This window comes from Pipistrellus kuhlii, unplaced genomic scaffold (assembly GCF_014108245.1).
Source record: "Pipistrellus kuhlii isolate mPipKuh1 unplaced genomic scaffold, mPipKuh1.p scaffold_m20_p_1, whole genome shotgun sequence".
Classification (NCBI taxonomy): domain Eukaryota; kingdom Metazoa; phylum Chordata; class Mammalia; order Chiroptera; family Vespertilionidae; genus Pipistrellus; species Pipistrellus kuhlii.
This window is the reverse complement of record NW_023425404.1, coordinates 81226055-81244701: the sequence shown is the minus strand read 5'-3', so window position 1 is coordinate 81244701 and position 18647 is coordinate 81226055. Positions and strand designations below refer to the sequence as shown.

Sequence of the window (18647 nt, the reverse complement as noted above, 5' to 3'; positions counted from 1 at the left end):
TGATACTAGTTATTTTTTGGTGAAAAAAAATATTCGAAGTCTTGGTTTTTGTTTGTAGATAGCCTCTACCATAGTATTGCAAACAAATTCTGAAATCATCAAAAATTACCTTTTATTCTAGTACTTGAACCTCAAAAAGAAGCCACCATCACTTCATGGACTTCTCTAGTTTTAGAAAACAACCAGTCTTCAATGGAACTAGAATCTGGGGGGAAAAAAAGATTAAAGAATTGTAGGATGTCACTTCCAAAGCTGAGAAACATACACATACATAACACAGAACAAATTCGTTGTGCTTAAGTAAACCTCCGAAAATACTGAACTTCTCCTAGTTTATAAGTATGCTTCAGTACTATGTGACCCAGCACAGTGAAATTTAAAATGGACGTATAATTTTTATAATTCTCTAGTTTTTTTCTAGTTGGCAATTTGAATCATGACTACAATTGCCTTTACTGAATCTACCTTAACCTGACTTAACTTGAAACATTTGCATTAGCTGCTTTCAATAACCAGGTTATCCTAATTTCATCAAAATTTAGTTCCCTTTCTTGCCCAATAACCACCACGGTGTGGTGACAAGTTATGTGAAACAAGCATTGCGAACAGTTCACCACATGTGCAGAGGAAGTGACCACACGCACAGACCGAAGTCGATATTACAAGTAGGAAGGGAAAAGTGTGCAGTATGCTTTCTTTTGATATTTTTAATTTTTTAATTTTTTACATTACAGTGCACATTTAATATTTTGTATTAGTTTCGAGTTTCCTTTATCTTTTTATTTAAATCTTTTTCATATACACACACACACACACATATATATGAAAAAGATTATATATATATGATCTGAAATAAAATATATATATATTATATATGTCTTATTTCAGAGACAAAGAGAGAGAGAGAGAGAGAAACATCAGTGATGAGAGAGAATCATTGATCAACTGCTTCCGGCATGTCACACACTGGGATCTAGACAGAAATCCTGGCATGTGTCCTTGACCGAAATTGAACCCAGGACCCTTCAGTCTGCAGGCTGATGCTCTACCTACTGAGCGATATCAGCAAGGGCGAAGTTTCCTTTATCTTCATAAGAGGTAGCAGATCCAGTTATAATGGATGAACAAATTATTCCCCAAGGGTGCATTGAAAAAGTCCAAGGTCTGGAGTTCAAATGAAAAGTGCTGTAATTTTTAATAATGTACGATGAACTCATTTAGTCTGTGGCTACTTTGCTGCTGTGTGGCCTCCTCTCTAGCTTTGTTCTCTGGACCAGACAGAGTGCAACTTCAGGAGTCACCAGTCACCAACTTTCCCAGGTGACTGGGTATTAGGTATGATGTTCAGGGGCAGCCAGGTACCCGAAGACGCCATCTAGAATCTTGTTTTCTGAGCTGTTCTCCTCTTGCTTTGTTATTAAACACCAGAATCCCCAGGATTTTCCCTGCTCATCAGCAGCAAAACACAATTCCTTTTCCTTGTCCCTCCCCCTGCTTCACTCAGCCAGACGCTTTGTCTGAGTTTGTTTCTTCTTGTTTACAACAGCAGCAAGAGGCACTTAAGTACTGAAATGCACCCAAGACTGTGCTACATGTGAGATGAATTTTTGAAATAATTATCTGCTATAGAGATGTCTATAGTAACACAGTCCCCAAAACTCCCCAAAGCTCTAACATACAGAGATGCTCAGTTGCCAGAATACATTGGGCAAGACATATTTAAATATATTAAAGCATATGTAATCAATAAACTATCAAGCAGCCATTAAACAGGAAAACACTTATAAGAGGTAACACTATTGAAAAGACTAGAATTTAAGTTTGTTTGAAAGTGCTGATTGCAACTTTGCCAAAAGTATGATTACTATGGAAGTAACAACTGAAATTATAATGTACACTATACATACTAGAAGCCCAGCACGCAAAATCATGCAGCCCCACCCACCCACACGGTCTCATCCTGCCAAGCTTACAGCCCTGCCCACCTGCGCCAGACTTTGGTCATTGCAGAGTTAGTACCACAGGCCTTTTATAATAGAGACTAGAGGCCTGGTGTACAAATTTGTGCATGGGTGGGGTCTGGCCAGCCCGCTCCAATCTGGGCCAATCAGGGGCAGAGCTGGATGGGGGAGGGGTTCCAGGTGTTCGGCCAGCCAGCCCCAGCCCTGATTGGGGTAGGTGGATAATCATGGGGGGAGGGAGGCTGGACATGGGGAGGGGACACAGGCTGTTGGCCAGCCGGCCCCACCCCCTGGTTGAACTCCAGGTCAAACTCCTAGTCACAGGGACAATTTGCATATTAAACTTTTATTATATAGGACTAGAGGTCTGTTGCATGAAATTCATGCCTGGGGGTGTTCCCTCAACCCAGCCTGCACTTCTCCAATTCGGGACCCCTTGGGGGATATGTCTGACTGCTGTTTAGGCCTGAAACCTGGGATCAGGCCTAAACTGGTAGCCAGACAGCCCTCTCACAGTTCAGGACCACTGGCTCCTAACTGCTCACCTGCCTGCCTGCCTAATTACATCTAATGCACCCCCTGCTGGCCTGGTCACCTCCAACTTCCCCCTGGGCAGGTGCAGTCACTGGTCAGCCTGGTTGCCTCTTAGTGCCCCCTAGTCACCCTTTACTGGATCCTCTGCCAGCGTGGTCACTCCCAATTGCCCCACCAGCTTAGTTGCCTCAAACTGGCCCCCTGCTGCCCTGGTTGCCCCTTAGTGCCCCCCCCCCACCAGCCTGGTTGCCCCTTAGTGCCCCCCCCACCAGCCTGGTTGCCCCTTAGTGCCCCCCGCCACCAGTCTGGTCACCCTTTACTGCACCCCTCTTCTGGAGCGGTTGTCCCCAACTGCCCCCCTCCCCCGTAGCCCCATGTAACCGGCCGCTCAGTTGTTTGGTCACCCCTAATCCCCTGCCAGCCTGGTCACCCCACACAGCCTGTTCAGTTATTTATTCAGTTGTTTTGGATGCGATGGTCACTCAGCCTTTTATATATATATATATACTAGAGGCCCGGTGCATGAAAATTCATGAATTGGGAGGGGGGTCCCTCAGCCCGGTCTGCCTCATCTAGGAGCCCTCAGGGGTGGGAGGCAACTCTGCAATCAAGGAAGGCAACTCCCCCATCACACCTCTGCTGCTGCCACTGCCAGCAGCACAAGCCTCGGCCAGCCCTGGTTACCTAAGCCTTAGGAGGCCCTGGGTGGCTGGGCAGCTGTCATCCAAAGCTTGCCTGTGCCTAAGGCTGGCCCTGGGTGGCTGGGGGGATGAGGAGACTGGGGGACTTCGGAGAAAGGCATGCGGAGCAGCTGGACCCGCCTGGGGGCGAGGTGGCTGTGCCGCGCACCTGCTGCCCTGGTGGAGCTGAAGGGACTGGTCTCTTCCATCCTGTAGCTGTGGGCGTTGCCATCTTTGAGGGTGTGGCAGTCAATTAGCATATCCCCTCCTTATTGGCTGTGGGTGCCACCATCTTTGTGATGGTGTGATGGCCAATTAGCATATTCCCTCTTTATTAGATGGGATAGATTATATACTAGTGCCCTAGCAGATTCACACACATTGAAAGAAAATTAATTAGAAGGTGGCCAGCGGGGAAGGACTGGGCAAGATGGACTGGACACGCCCTGGAGCCAACCTCCCCTTCCATGGTCCCTCCCCAGTGCCACAGCTTGAAGGGCATTGCAGAGTAAGTGGAGGTCCCTCTGACAGGAGGGGTCTCTTTGCCTGGCCTACAGGGATCAGGCCAAAATAAGCTCTATGACATCCCCTGAGGGGTCCCAGATTGCGAGAGAGAAGTTCTCAGGTGACACACCCCAGAATCAGGCTCCCTCCTCTCTGGTTCTGGGGTGCATAACCTGAGGACTGCCACTGCCAAGTCACTGCAGTTTTGCAGATGTTACACTGAGGGTCTGCCCCCTGGTGGTCAGTGATGTCATAGCTACCAATTGGAGTGTCTGCCCCCTGGTGTTCATTGCATATCATAACTACCAGTCAACGATTGGATGCTTACTTAGCCTTTTATATATATAGATATAACTAGAAAAAGGAGTGGGTTGATGACTACCGTATTTTCCGGTGTATAAGACGACTTTTGAAACGAAAAAAAGTCAACCGAAAATGGCCAGTCAGAGAGGCGGTCTATTAAAAAAAGAACTGGTGTTGCCTCAGAAGTGGGGGGTTGTCTTATACAGCGAATATAGGCCTAAACCTATGTTTTAACTGTAAAATTGGGGGGTCATCTTATACGCCAGAAAATACGGTAATAAATTCTAGGATTCTAAGAAAACAGCAATAAAGCTCTTAAAATGTCCAATCACAAAATGTTGTGAACTAGAAGGTTCTTTAGCAAAAACTGCTTTACAGACAAGTGAAATTATGCCAAAAGAAATGAAGTAACTTGTCCTGATCGTACAATGCCTCACTAGCAGAACTAAGACAAGCCCAGGGATTTCCACAGTCAGGATCTGTCCTCTTTTCTACAGAGCACACTGCAATGAATTCATGCAAATAAAACAGGGTGTCCTCATTATTTGAGAAGTCTTTAGCCAAATCCCTGCATAGATAGGAGCTTTTCCAAGGCAGCATGCCTTTAAGACCTTAAAATACTTCCTAACAAACAACCATTTTGTGACTTGAACCCCCACTCTAAATTCTGTCCTTGTTCACCATCAGCATCTATAATTGATCCTATCTGTTAGTATTGCACCAATGTCCACTGCAAGGTAAAGCTGCAAATATTCCCCACAAATACAGAACCTTAGGAGGTTAATCAAAATGAAATTAGGGAGCATTCCCAGAAACAGAATGAAGCAATGGCAAATGGGGAGTGAGCAGTTTGATGGGGAAACAATAATTTAAGAGAAAAAATTTAAGTTGGTGCCAAGATAGGGATTTCAATACAGGAGGAGTTTAATATTCAAGAATCTGAAAGAAAAATGAGTTAGACCTCAACTATTTTTGTAAAACTGACCATCATGAAGATGTGATGTAAATGTCAAATGTGAATCATATAATACCACAATGTCAGCAAAAATATTGCTAGGAGAGAGGTGTGAGATTTTACTGCCTATGTTTTCTTCTAGAATTTTTGTGGTTTCGAGACTTACATTTAAGTCTTTTATCTAGTTTGAATTTATTCTTGTTGTATGGTATAAATTGTTGGTCTAGTTTCATTTTATTGCATGTGCCTGTCCAATTCTCCCAACACCATTTATTGAAGACACTGTCTTTATTCTGTTGTATGCTCTTGCCTCATTTGTCAAATATTAATTGACCATAAAGGAATGGGTTGATTTCTGGGCTCTCTCTTATGTTGCACTGGCCTATCTATATTCCTGATCTTTTACCAGTACCAAGCTGTTTTGTTTACAATGACCTTGTAATATAGTTTGATATCCAGTATTATAAGACCTCCAACTTTGTTCTTCTTACTCAAGATTGCTATGGCTATTTGGGATCTTTTTGGATTCCATATAAATTTTTGAAATATTTATTATAGTTCTGTGAAAGATGCCATTGGTATTTTAAGAGGAATTGTGTTGAGTTTATAGATTTCTTTAGACAGTATGAACATTTTGATGACATTAATTATTCTATCCCCAAACATGGTATATGCTCCCATTTATTTGTATCTTCCTTAATTTCTTTTCTCAATGTCATATGGTTCTCCAAGTACAAGTTTTTTTATCTCTTTAGTTAAATTTCTCCCTGGCTACCTAATATTTTTGTTGTTGTTGCAATAATAAGTGGGGTTGTTTTGGTAATTTCTCTTCCAGATAGTTCATTTCTGGTATGTAAAAATGGCATTGATTTCTGAGTGTTAATTTTGTATCCTGACACTTTACTGAATTCATTTATCAGATCTAGTAGTTTTTTTGATAGAGTCTTTAGGGTTTTCTATCTTCTATAATAATAAAAGGGTAATATGCTAATTAGACCATATGTTTTCTGGACGCCATTCTGGACATCCTTCTTGATGAAGCTGGGGATGGAGGGAAGTCAGCTGGTCCCATGTACCTGCAGGTGGCCCGAGGGAAGCAGGCCGGGACCCAGGTGCCTGTGGGCGGCCAGGGGAGGGAAGCAGCCCAGGTCCTGGTGTCAGAGAGAAGCTGGTGCCAGCATCCGGGTAAAGGCCTACTCTTGCATGATTTTCGTGCATCAGGCCTTTAGTATACAATATCAAGGAAAACTCAGGAAAAGATAAACAAATGGGACTACACCAAGTTAAAAAGCTTATGTGTAGCAAAAGAAACCATCAACAAAATGAAAAGAGAACCCACTGTTTGGGAGAACATATTCATCAATGATACATCAGATAGGGGGTTAATTTCCAAAATATATAAAGAATTTATATAGCAACACCAGGAAGACAATCCAATTAAAAAATGGGCAAAGGATCTGAATAGACACTTATCCACAGAGGACATACAGATGGCCTATATGAAGAAATGCTTAAGGTCACTAATTATCAGAGAGAAATACCTCACACCTGTCAGAATGGCTACTATCAGTACATCACAAACAACTAGTGCTGGCAAGGATGTGGAGAAATGGGAACTCTTGTTGATGGCAATGCAGACTAATGCAGCCACTGTGAAAAACAAAAAATTAAAACTGAAACTGCCATTTGACTCTCCTATCCCATTCTGGGAACGTATCCTAAGAACCTCAAAACACCAGTTAGAAAGATATATGCACCCCTATGTTTATAGTAGCATTATTTATAATAGCCAAGATCTGGAAATAGCCCAAATGCTCATCTGTAGATGAGCGGTTAAAAAAGCTATACATTTATACAATGGAATACTATTTGACGGGGGGGACTTTTATCCTTTACTATAGCATGGATAGACCTAGAGTATATTATGCTTAGTGAAATAGGCCAGTCAGAGAAAGACAAATGCCATATAATCTCACTATTATGTGCAATCTAATGAACAAAATAAGCTGACAAATGCCATATATTCTCATTAATTGAGTGGCTGGTGCCTGAGGGGAGAAGGTTGGAGATGACTGGATAAGGAAGATGAAGATGTTAGCTAAAGAATTTATATGCATACCCCATGGACATGAACAAATTTGGTGAAGGTCAAGAGAGGGGGATGAGAGGTGGAGGTGGGCAAAGGATGGGGAAAAGGGAAAAAACTGAAATTATGTCAACATTAAAAAATTTTAATTAAAAAAAAGGAGTGCAAATTCCGTTATCAAAATAGTCATGGGGCTATAAAATATAGAATAGGAAATCCTATATAAAATATAAGCCAAGGTGGCATCATACCCTCTCACAACATCATCTCAAAAGGGCTACCACAAGATGGCTGCGCACACAGAGGCAGGGCCTGGTGGCCTCTCTGTGCAGTGAGGCCTGGCGGTCCTGCAGTGTGGAGGAGGCAGGTCCTGGCGGAGGAGGGGAGGGTAGTTGGGGGCGATCAGACCGGCAGAAGAGGGCAGTTGTGGGTGATCAGGTCAGTAGAGGAGGAGAGTTGGGGGGCATCAGGCTGGCAGGGGAGGGCAGTTGGGGATGATCAGGCCGGCAAGGGAGCAGTTAGTGGCTAATCGGGCTGGTAGGCAGAAGCAGTTGGGGCAATCAGGCAGATAGGCAGGCAATCAAACGATTAGGAGACAGCTGTCTCTGGATTGTGAGAGGAATGACTGCTGGTTTAGTCATCCCAGATTGGAGAGGGTGCAGGCCTGCTTGAGGGTCACCCTTCCCCATGCATGAATTTCATGCACCAGGAATATAATATAATCAATAATATTGTAATAATTATGCATGGTGCCAGATGGACACTAGACTTACCAGGTGATCACTTTTCAAGATATATAAATGTCTAATCACTATGCTGTCCAACTAAATTTTATTGTATGGCAAATATAATTGGAAAAAAATTTTAAGCTGCTATAATTAAAATTAATTTATTATTAATAAAATAATAAATACATAAAGTTTTTTAAAAGTATAACAAGTAAAATCATTACAATTTTGTCCAAAAATTATTCTCCTCAAAATTATCAACATTTTATTTTTGCATTGCTCATTTTATTTTTGAGAGTCATAATCAAAATGATCATCTAAATTTTGTTAAATATAAACTAAAATAAATGTATTTTCATAATATTTTTGTGTTTTTCGCAAGATAAAGTCCCAAAGCTTTTTTTCGTTGTATTAAGAAGTTTGGTCTCCTTTAACTGGATTCACTTTAAATGGACTTTTTCTGGTTCTAATTATCCTCAGCTAACAAGACATGATATGATGTAGAACCTTTAAAAAATTTTAAGTATAAAACAGTAATAAGAACAATATTTATATCATTTCAAGCCAAGTATACATTTTAGAAGGAGGAATTTCAGATCCAGAGTATGAAATACTAGGAGACATGGTGTTTTTATTTTGCCTCTTTGTTATAAAAAATAATGCACTTATTTTATTTTATACTAAATAAAAAGATTATAAAATGTAATTGACTACGTTTGTTTCAATTCTTTTAAAAAGTGTGAAACTGTAATAATGTATTTACCATTCTGAATTAAAATTAAATTTCCAGTTTTACATTCTATTTTATTTTAACAAAACCACGGAAAATTTTTCATAAAGTTCTTAATAGTTGCTTACTTGTATATTGTGATTAATTCTATCATCTGCAATTATCTGTGGTTCTGCATAATTCATGGTCTAAACTTCACCTAAGTTTTCCTTTGATCAAATGTTTATTACACAGAAATGTCTAACATTTATTTAGATAATAAAGTTATTCTAGTATCATAAAAACACAAGGCTTCATTTTAGAGGTATCAATTATTCAGTGGAACATTTTCTTCTAGAAGAATGAGGACAGTAAAAAAATTTTTTCCCACTGAATAAAATTGCAACATTCTATAGTAGGTATTTTTCCTTTACATTCTAAATATGTACAATAGTATTAGTATAAATAATCAATAATAAACAACTTAAAGTATGTGGTATTATAAACAATTTTTAAAGATTTACTTATTGGGGACTTTCCAACTTCTGTGATCAAAATAATAAATAATGTATGATTCAGTTCCTTTACTAAATCCTGTCTCTAAAGTCAAGACCAAGATTATTGTCTCAGTCTTGCTTGTCAAATTTGCTTATCACTCAGATGAGTGTAAATATGTGGCTTAGGATCGAGATGTGACTGATAGTTCCTTCCAGAAAGGACAACAAAAACCCAACTACACTTACTGGAGGCCAAGGAACAAAGATGTAGAATACCTGCCGCGCTCTACTATAGACACTAAACGGTGTCACCTCTGTGGTTTAAGAACAAGAAGAAGCTGCTCAGGGTCATCTTCTCAAATACTTGAGACTCCAGCCACACAAATCAGATGAGGCCTCTGCTAGGGTCCCTCCTGAATGGAATTAGAGAGCAACTGGAAATTCTAGGCCGTACTCTAGCTCATTCAGGTAAGTTACATTAGTTGTTTACAGATGTAAAAGGAGGGTTTTGTGCAGGGCAGCTTGATCAAACATAAGAAACAAAAAAACATGAATTGAGCTCCTTGTTTGTGGACAACTGACTTAGATGTCTATCAACATTAAAACTGCCTTTGAAAGAAAATACATTTACCAGACTACCAATAAGAGATACTGTGATTACGATGATAATAAACCAAATTTACTCTCCTCTGCTATACTCAGCAACCTTCTAGCCGCCAGGGAGGCAGAGTATTCCCTCAGTATGAGCAGGGTGTCCGAGGAGGGGGAAGGACAACTCAGGGTCAAATAAAGTACAGCCACTTCCAAACATGGGCAAGATTCCTCATCTGCCCATGTTTATTCTTCTGTGAAATGGGGATAGGAACACACTCATGAGATTCTTATAGCTTTAAGTGTCAAGCATGCATCACAGTGCTGCTGCCATACACAATGCTCAAGTGGTTATTCTTTTTCTTGCTACATAGAAATTAGAAAAACATTCTACCTTCTCTGAAAGTTGGGGGAAGCCATATTAGACATTTTCTCTAATTAAAACTGATCCTTTCCATCCAAAATTGTTACTAAGAATTTGTTTTTACTGCAAAAATAAAAATAAAAAGTAATACTTGACAATGCAGCCTTCTAAAATCTTTTTTTCTTAACAGTTACTCCAGAATAGGTATGATTCATATGATTTTTGGTTTAATGGTCACTAACACTGACACAGTGCCAAGCACTCTAAGTGTTTTCCATGTGTTAACTGATTTAAAATTCATAACAATTCTCTGGGGTAGGAATTGTGCTCATCCTCATGTTACAAATCAGGAAACTGAGAGACAGAACTGTGAAGCAACATGTCCAGGTGTCAGAGCCAAGCCAGGATTCAAACCAGCTGGGGCAATTCCAGAGTCCACACATGACCTCTGTTTTGTATATTTATTTGGGGTTGAGGTAGGGCAGGCAAGTCAGGGAGGAAGAAGGAAAAAAAACATTCTAGAAGATTCTCCTCCCTACCAACACACATTTTTTATAGCAACAAAGATTTTAATTATGAAGACATCAGCAAATACATTTTCATTGGCTAGTTCTTCGATTAAAAATGCTCGGTCTCTGACTAAAAGACAGTATTTTCCTAGAGCGATATGGAAAGTGAGAGAAAAGAGAGGCCTGGGACGAGGCAGAAATGGTGTCATGCAGCAGCACAGAGAGAGGAGAGGAGTGTCATTCCAGATCTTACTGCCATCTAGAATCAAACTGCTTTATTATTATGGGAAAACACAAAACACCTGTGTGTTCCAGATCTTTCTCCCTCTCTAGAAACAATCACATTCTTTCTAAATATGATGCCTTTAAAGGCGAGAAAAGTCAGAACACCAGAAGCTACTACTAAAACAAGTATCGAAATATATGTGCTTGGCCTGTGCAAATCCATTAACAACATTAATCAAATCTTCACTTATAATTAAATATTATCCCTACTAGAGGCCAAGTACACAAAATTTGTGCACTGGGGGAGGAAGGGAAGAGGGAGGAGGTATCCCTCAGCCCAATGTGCAAAAAAAACATTCTAGAAGATTCTCCTCCCCACCAACACACACATTTATAGCAACAGAGATTTCAATTATGAAGACATCACCAAATACATTCTCATTGGCTGGTTCTTCAATTAAAAATGGTATCCCTCGCCAATCTGGGACCCCTCAGTGAATGTCCCACTGCTGGTTTAGGCCCGATCCCTAAGATGATTAGTCGGACAACCCTCTCACAATCCAGGACAGCTGGCTCCTAACCACTTGCCTGCCTGGCTGCCTGATTACCCCTAACCACTCTGCCTGCCAGCCTGATAGCCCCTAACCGCTCCCCTGCTGGGCTGATTGACATCTAACCTTTCCTTTGCCAGCATGATTGACACCTAACTGCTTGCCTTCAGGCCTGATCACCCCCAACTGCCCTCCCCTTCAGGCCTGGTCACCCCCAACTGCCCTCCCCTGCCGGCCATCTTGTGACAATGTGGGGGGGCCACCTTGTGATGACCTGGTGGCAGCCATCTTGTGTGAGGGTCAATTTGCATATTACCTCTTTATTATATAGGAGGATTTTAGAGGCACTCTTAAGCGGTAGAGCATTTTGCCTGAAGCCACAGACTGAGACAGATACTAAGGATATATATCATGCATTGCAATTGCAGCTCCAGAGTCTATAATGGGCCAAAAGTCCAGTGAGGTTCCTGAAAGACTACCATCTCCCCAACCCATAGAGAGACCCCTGAGAATTGTGATGGGTGACCAGAGCACCCCAGCAGAAAGATATATACCTGAGTTGACAGGAATGGGAATAACAAAAATTAAAACAGTTACCACTGCAGTTATGATTAATTTTTTATGGTTGCATCATGTTTCCCCAAATATAATTTAATGCTCTCTTAATATAACAAAAAGGGGGAAGGAAAACTAAAAAATTCAGAATTTGTGGGAAACATCAAGGAGAAAGATTGACACAATAACAAATATGAACTAAACCTCAGGGACAGAATTATAAGGAAAATGGGGGTTTGGAGTAACTGAATTTAGAAGGAAAGATGGCTAAAGAGAGAGAGGGGACTGAGAAATCTCTAGAGTAAGGCTCTTCTGCACACAACAACAACTCACAGTGTTTTGGGGGCAGAAAAAGGGAAATGGAGAATCAGGGCTCCCAGGCTTAGAGAACAATTTCTGCTAGAGGTCAAGTAAAGACAGACTGGAATGGGGATGCACCAGTGCAAACCCAGGGAGGCATCAGCCACAAGCAGCGGCCAACCTCATTGTGCAGAATGGACTGCCCTCCACTTAAAATACTCATTGGTAATTTCAGAGGGTGAATAACTCTGTATCTCCCATGAGAAAAGCCTCCTTCATGAAACATCTCACTCCAAAAGAGGGGGCCAAGTTTGAAAAGAAATAAATCCTGTATTTAGTAAACTGTCATAACTAACAGGTGGACAAGGCAGTGAGGTTCTTTCTGTGTCCAATGTAGCAATACCGATTTAAGCAAATAGAAGAGATAGCCCAGCTGAAAAAGCACCCTCACCAAATAACCCTGAAAAACTATGTATTTTAATATGCTCAAAAGACAGATCTGAAAACCGGTCAGTGGGCTGGATTTAACTCAGCCCTGGGTTTATCTAATAGCTCAATAAAAAAATGATTTTTTTAAGCAACTCTTATTTATTTATTTATTTATTTATAAAGGTAATGTTGTTTTAATTTAATTTTCTTTTTTTATTAATTTCAGAGAGGAAGGGAGAGGGAGAGAGAGAAAGAAACATCAATGATGAGAATCACTGATTGGCTGACTCCTGCACATCCCCCATTAGGTATCAGGCACGAAGCCCAGGCATGTGTCCTTGACTGGAATTGAACGCTGGACCCTTCAGTCTGCAGACTGATGCTCTATCCATTGAACCAAACCAGCCAGGGTAAAATAATGGATTTTAATAACTGAATAACTACAGGGCAGTCAATGTATTTTTAATGATAGCTGAGAACATGTTGAAGCCAAACTGAAAAAGAGTTTTCAGCAAGATTTGCTAAATCTTTTAGGACAAGGAAGGGCATTAGATGTGAAGCCAGATGGGGCCAAATACCCAGGCAAAAGTGGAAGGGGCTCAGGCCTAGGCATCAGGGCACCCGAGCGCACCCGCAGGCCCATGTGGCTCTTGGAAAACGCCAACTGCCCAATTTCTGCTGGGCAACCCTCCCTTCTGACAAATTTGTAAGGAACTGAAATGACTTTGTGGGATTTTTGTTTTTTGTTTTGTTTTGTTTTTTTCATTTCAGAGAGAGATAGAAACATCAATGATGAGAGAGAAACATTGATTGGCTGCCTTCTGCATGCCACCTATAACTCAGGCATGTGCCCTGACCAGGAATCAAGCCATGACCTCCTGGTTCCTGGATCTACACTCAACCACTGAACCACGTTGGCTTGTCAGGAACTGGAAAGTGATTTTAAAGGTTTACTCTACACTAATGGGCTCTGGCTTACCAATTAAAGATGACAGAAGGGAGGTTTCCAAACTCAGATGGAATTGCTATTTTTCTTCAAAAGGGAAAAAAAATGACACAGGTGGAATAAATAAATTCAACTAAAATAAAGAGCGATTCAACATGCAAGCTTCTTTAGGAGATATTTTGCCAAGACCGATTGTTTACTGCGTAAAACTGCTGAAATAAAAAGGTAGCTTGAAAGCTGAATAAAGAAAGTGCTTCAGGGTCCCCAGAGACTCTGATTTTGTTTATGTTTGATGAAAACTTGTAGTAGAAAAAACATCATCAGACATGTTCTTCACTGAGAGAGCCCACTGAGTATTTCCCCCAAAATGCTCTAACCCACCTCGATGCCAAAGATGTCCTTTCACAGAGATGACACATTTGCAAAACCTTTCTACCAACAGGAACCTGAAAATGTCACAAGAATAATTCTGGGCACAACCCTCCAAGTGAATCCCCTCCCATCATTTCTAAAACAGTGAAGAAATCATACTATTTCCATTATTTATGTGAGACAATATTTGACTGCTTCTCTCCACTTTCCATCCTGAGTTCATATTCCTGGCTATTTGGATACTTAAATAAAACCAAGTTTGAGAAGCATTGTACTTTAGCCCATAACCTCAAGGCTCGCCTGACTTACCAGCAAGAAGAAGAAGAAAAGCAGCAAATACCATCACTGTTGCCATGTTTCTCTTTTCCATACCCAGCCCTGCAGCAGCCCAAACATGACGCATCTCGTGTGGATTTTGTCTGCTCTGAGCCCTTTTTTCATATGGGAACTCTTCCTCTCTCCCCAGCATCATGCCTCACCCAGTCCTCTATCCATAGCAATGAGTATGTGACCAAGTCATAAGACTTGATTTAGCTGCCAGCAGCCATATTTCAGACCCATTCACTACAAGAGAAAATGAGACCAATATGCAGAGGCACCTGAGTCCCCAAGGAAGCCAGCTTCACCCTTGGATTTTCCTAGGTCCTCAGACAACAAATGCCTCAGGTATTTGGAATTGGGGGAGGGGAGATGTGTAACCCCCATTTTTCTTCAAGAAACTAAAATAGGGGCTTTTGGTTTTATATATATATATATATATATATATATATATATATATATATACACACACACACACACACACACACACACACACACATACACACACACACACACACACACATACAGTTACCACCTCCTATAAAAAGATTTCTCAATTGGCCAGGAAATAATTTGTCACAAATATATTCATAAAATGATCATATACATTTTGCAGAAAAGTTTTCTAACTTGATATATGAAATCTTATAAGTAAATGGTTTAATTACAAGGCTCCAAGTTATCTTTTAATGTATGGTGAAATTCTAATAAATTTGAAAGATCACATAAAAGACTTTTTAAAGAATTATATGATGTTAGGCAGGACATAGTGGCATCTTAAAAAACAGTAAGCAAAGGTGTTTCTCAATGAACTGTCCCAAGATAAAGCCTTCTACAGATTCCTTAAAGGAATATAGTAAGTACTACTTGTTGGGTGCTTATTTTTTTGTTTGTATTTTGATGACTAAGTATGACTTTTTTGTTAAACAGTCCATCAAAATAAGGAAAGCTACTGAAAGAAAAAAGACTTCACAGCCAACAGTACAATTAGACATCTTCTGGCAGCATTTATATGTCCTGGGAACCTGACCCACAGCCATCCATTGAAGACCAATCAGATGTGGCAGGACTAATCAAGAAAGTTACTCCATTTCATAAGCAAAGAAACCTTAACAGGCATCAGCTCAAATGTATTAGGGTGACACTTAAAATAAATCCTTAAATGGACAAAGCTCACAGATCTTTGCCCTTTCATGATTTTCAAACATACTATCCGTGGACAATCTGCTCACCTGACATGTCACCTCCTCATGCAGCTGCCCTGGGGTGCTCCTGTTCCTGATACAAACCTCCAACTTAGGACTCACCATTGACACCTCGTTTTCAACCTGCCTGACCCCTCTGGTGTGTCATAAACTTCAGGTGAGCAGCAATGGAGCCTCACTGATCTCAATTACTGGCCTTGATTCTAAAGGAACTGGACAGGCTGCCTAACAAATAAATATTCATTAAGTGGATAAATTGTATTTCCTTTCATTTTGCTGCAAAAACAAACAAACAAAAACCTTTAAAATTTTTAACTTTAAAAGAGATTTATGATTTTTCTACATTTTCACAGTTTTCATGAGTATTTAAAAACTCCTCTGAGTTCAGTTATTTAAGATTCCCTCCTAACACTGCATTTGAAAATAACTTGGGTCAATTCAGGGTCAAACACCTGATACTGAGCATGTCTGCATTTCCCTTCACGGGCTGGTTGCACTGATAAAGAACTGTCACCCCCTCAGTCATCTCTGTCAGAAATGCCTATCTTGAAAATCACATCTTCCACCCCAAATGCATTCCTTTTCTCCACTCATGTGCTGCTCATTCATGACAACTGAAGCGGGAACAAGGCAAGAGGACAGGACACAGCCCCTCTGTCAGACGGTTCTCTGAACGCACGCAGGCAGCCGCTGGGGCGCTGGGCTCCACAGGAAGACCCCAGCATGGAGCCAGCAGGGTGCACAGGAGCCCAGGCAGGAGACCTCTGCTAAGTGAAAGGGCCAGTCATCATGGCCTCAAAGGGTGAAGAGAGGCATCAGTGGGGATTCCCTGGACCTGCCTGCAGGTAGGAATGCCCTGAAACACGGGGTGCTTCCCACTCCTTATGGAATTCCTCAGCAGCCCTGAGAAATGATCCAGTTGGGGATAAAGGCAGAGCCGTATGTTGAAACCTGCCCTCCAATGTAATGGTATTTGGAAGTGGGGCCCTTGGGAGGTGATTAGGTCATGAATGGAGCCCTCATGAATGGGATCAGTGCCCTTACAAAAGAGAACCCCAGAGAATGCCCTCTACTTTCCACCACGTGAAGACCCAGTGAGAAGACAGCTATAGCTGAACCAGGAAGTGGGGTCCTCACCAGACACCAAATGTCCCAACCTGATCTTGGACTTCCCAGCCTCTAAATCAGTGTTTGTTATTTAAGCCACCCAGTCTGTGTTACTCTATTATAGCAGCCCAAATTAAGACATTTATTAATGTCAATGGTCACAGATAATTCCTTCTTCCAGGGGCTAAGCTCCCCAGCCTGCCACCTCCAATTGCAGCCACTTCTTCCTCAGTCAAATCTGTGATTTCCCAGTAAGCTTTCCAAGTCCACAGAGCTCGCACCACTCCCTAAACCCACTAGCATTTTATGTGTGTGTTCACTTAGTAATCTGAGCATATTCTAAATTAGGGGTGTCGAACTCAATCAGAGAAGGGGCCAAAATCTAAAATCCAGCCTAAATCGCGGGCCGAATGGTTTACTGAACAGTCATAAACTGTCATTGTGATGGAAACGCAGCGGAGTGCAGTGATGACAGCGCGGTGCGGGCCACATTGCAAGGCCTGGCGGGACGGATTTGGCCCACAGGCCTTGTGTTTGACACATGTGTTCTAAATTGTAACATAAAATACCTTCTTTCACAATATTTTTCATACTCTTTTGTTAAATCTCCGAAGTATCTAACAGAGGCCCTCATATAGAGTAATTTCTCAATTATTCACCAAATTCCATTTAAAATTTAATTTCTCAGGTTACTGATCATTTCCCCCAAATGTGCTCTCATAACATTTCTGAAATAAGTACTCTTATTATCTTTGTTTTATAGATAAAGAAATTAAGATGCTAAAAGATCATATATGGTCTAGTTTACATATGTACACATATATAATATATAGAGTGTTCCCAAAAAATGCATACACATACTGTGAATATAAAGGCAGGGTTTATTAAAGTACACTTCATTTTCAAAATTGAGCTATCAGCTATTAAAGTGTATATATATTATTTGGGATACTATATATATATATATTTTTCACACACACATATATATATACATACATGTACAGTACACACAGCTATTCTATTTCAGGGCTGTGATTTAAAATCAGGTAGTCTGACCCATTAAAATGAGGGGGGGAAATAACTTTTCAAAATATGTAAAGTTACATTAATGGAAAAATAAATCATTCATCAGGAAATAAAAGATTTTGAGACACTTTGAGAAGATGAATATAACCATAAGAACATGCAACTAGAAAAGAACAGGATGCAGAATATTTAGAAAAACATACAATCTGGAAACAAAAAAAGAGCTAATAATAGTAAAAAATATAATTATCAATAACTTGAACAGAAGTGTTAGAAGATAAAGTTATGGAAATCTCCCAGAACCCAAACCAAAATGAGGAGGAGATAAAAATTAAGGAAAATATAAAAGACAGAAAGGAAAAATACAGGATGCCTAACATATGACTAATAAAATTTCTAAAACCCACAGAAATGTGGGGAAAAAGCAAAGAAAAAATTATAAAGAAACAGTATAAGAAAACGTCTATAGATAGTTGTGAGTTTTTAACTGAAGTCAGTGTGGCTACCCTGGCTGGTTTTCCTCAGTGGTTAGAGCATCAGTGTGTACCTTCCTTCTCCACCGCTCTGCTTGCTTGCTTCTCTACAGCTTTGCTCCCTTCTGCAGCGCTTGGCTTCCTTCTACACTGTCTTCAGTCTTTGCTGTGCACCTGGATATGCAAATTAACCACCATATTGGTTGGGTTAATTTGCATACTTTCCCCTGATTGGCTGGTACAGTAATATGCATGTTTCTCTTTTATTAGATAGGATACCTTTCTGATAATATGGTGGTAATAAATTCTAAATTTGAAAAACCTCAAATATTTTTCTTTAGATTATATGAGTCATTCTATATAACAAAAGGCTAATATGTAAATTGTCTCATCAACTGGGAATCCTGATCCTTTCAGGCCTAAACCAGCAGTCAGACTTCCCTCTCACAATCTGGGTCTGCTAGCTCCTAACCACTGACATGCCTGCCTGCCTGATTGCTCCTAACTGCTTCTGCCTGCCAGCCGGATCACCCACTAACTACTCCCCTGTCAGTCTGATTGACGCCTAACTGCTCCCCTACCAGCCTAGTCGCCCCCAACTGCCCTCCCCTGCAGGTATGGTCCCCTCAAACTGCCCACCCCTGCTAATCTGGTCACCTCTAACTGCCCTCCCCTGCCAGCCTGGTCTCCCCCAACTTCCCTCCCCTGCCAGCCTGGCT

At 40.9% G+C, this 18647-nt stretch overlaps 1 protein-coding gene across 2 annotated transcripts in view; it reads right to left on the bottom strand.

Moving 5' to 3' along the window:
- Window positions 1–211, bottom strand: part of SVIL (supervillin) — a 212234-nt gene extending 212023 nt beyond the window's left edge. For both annotated transcript variants that reach the window (XM_045586015.1, XM_045586025.1), the window contains exon 1: window positions 110–211. The gene's annotated coding sequence lies outside the window, so the exon portion shown is untranslated. The remainder of the gene's footprint in view (window positions 1–109) is intronic.
- Between the last annotated feature and the right edge of the window lie 18436 nt (window positions 212–18647).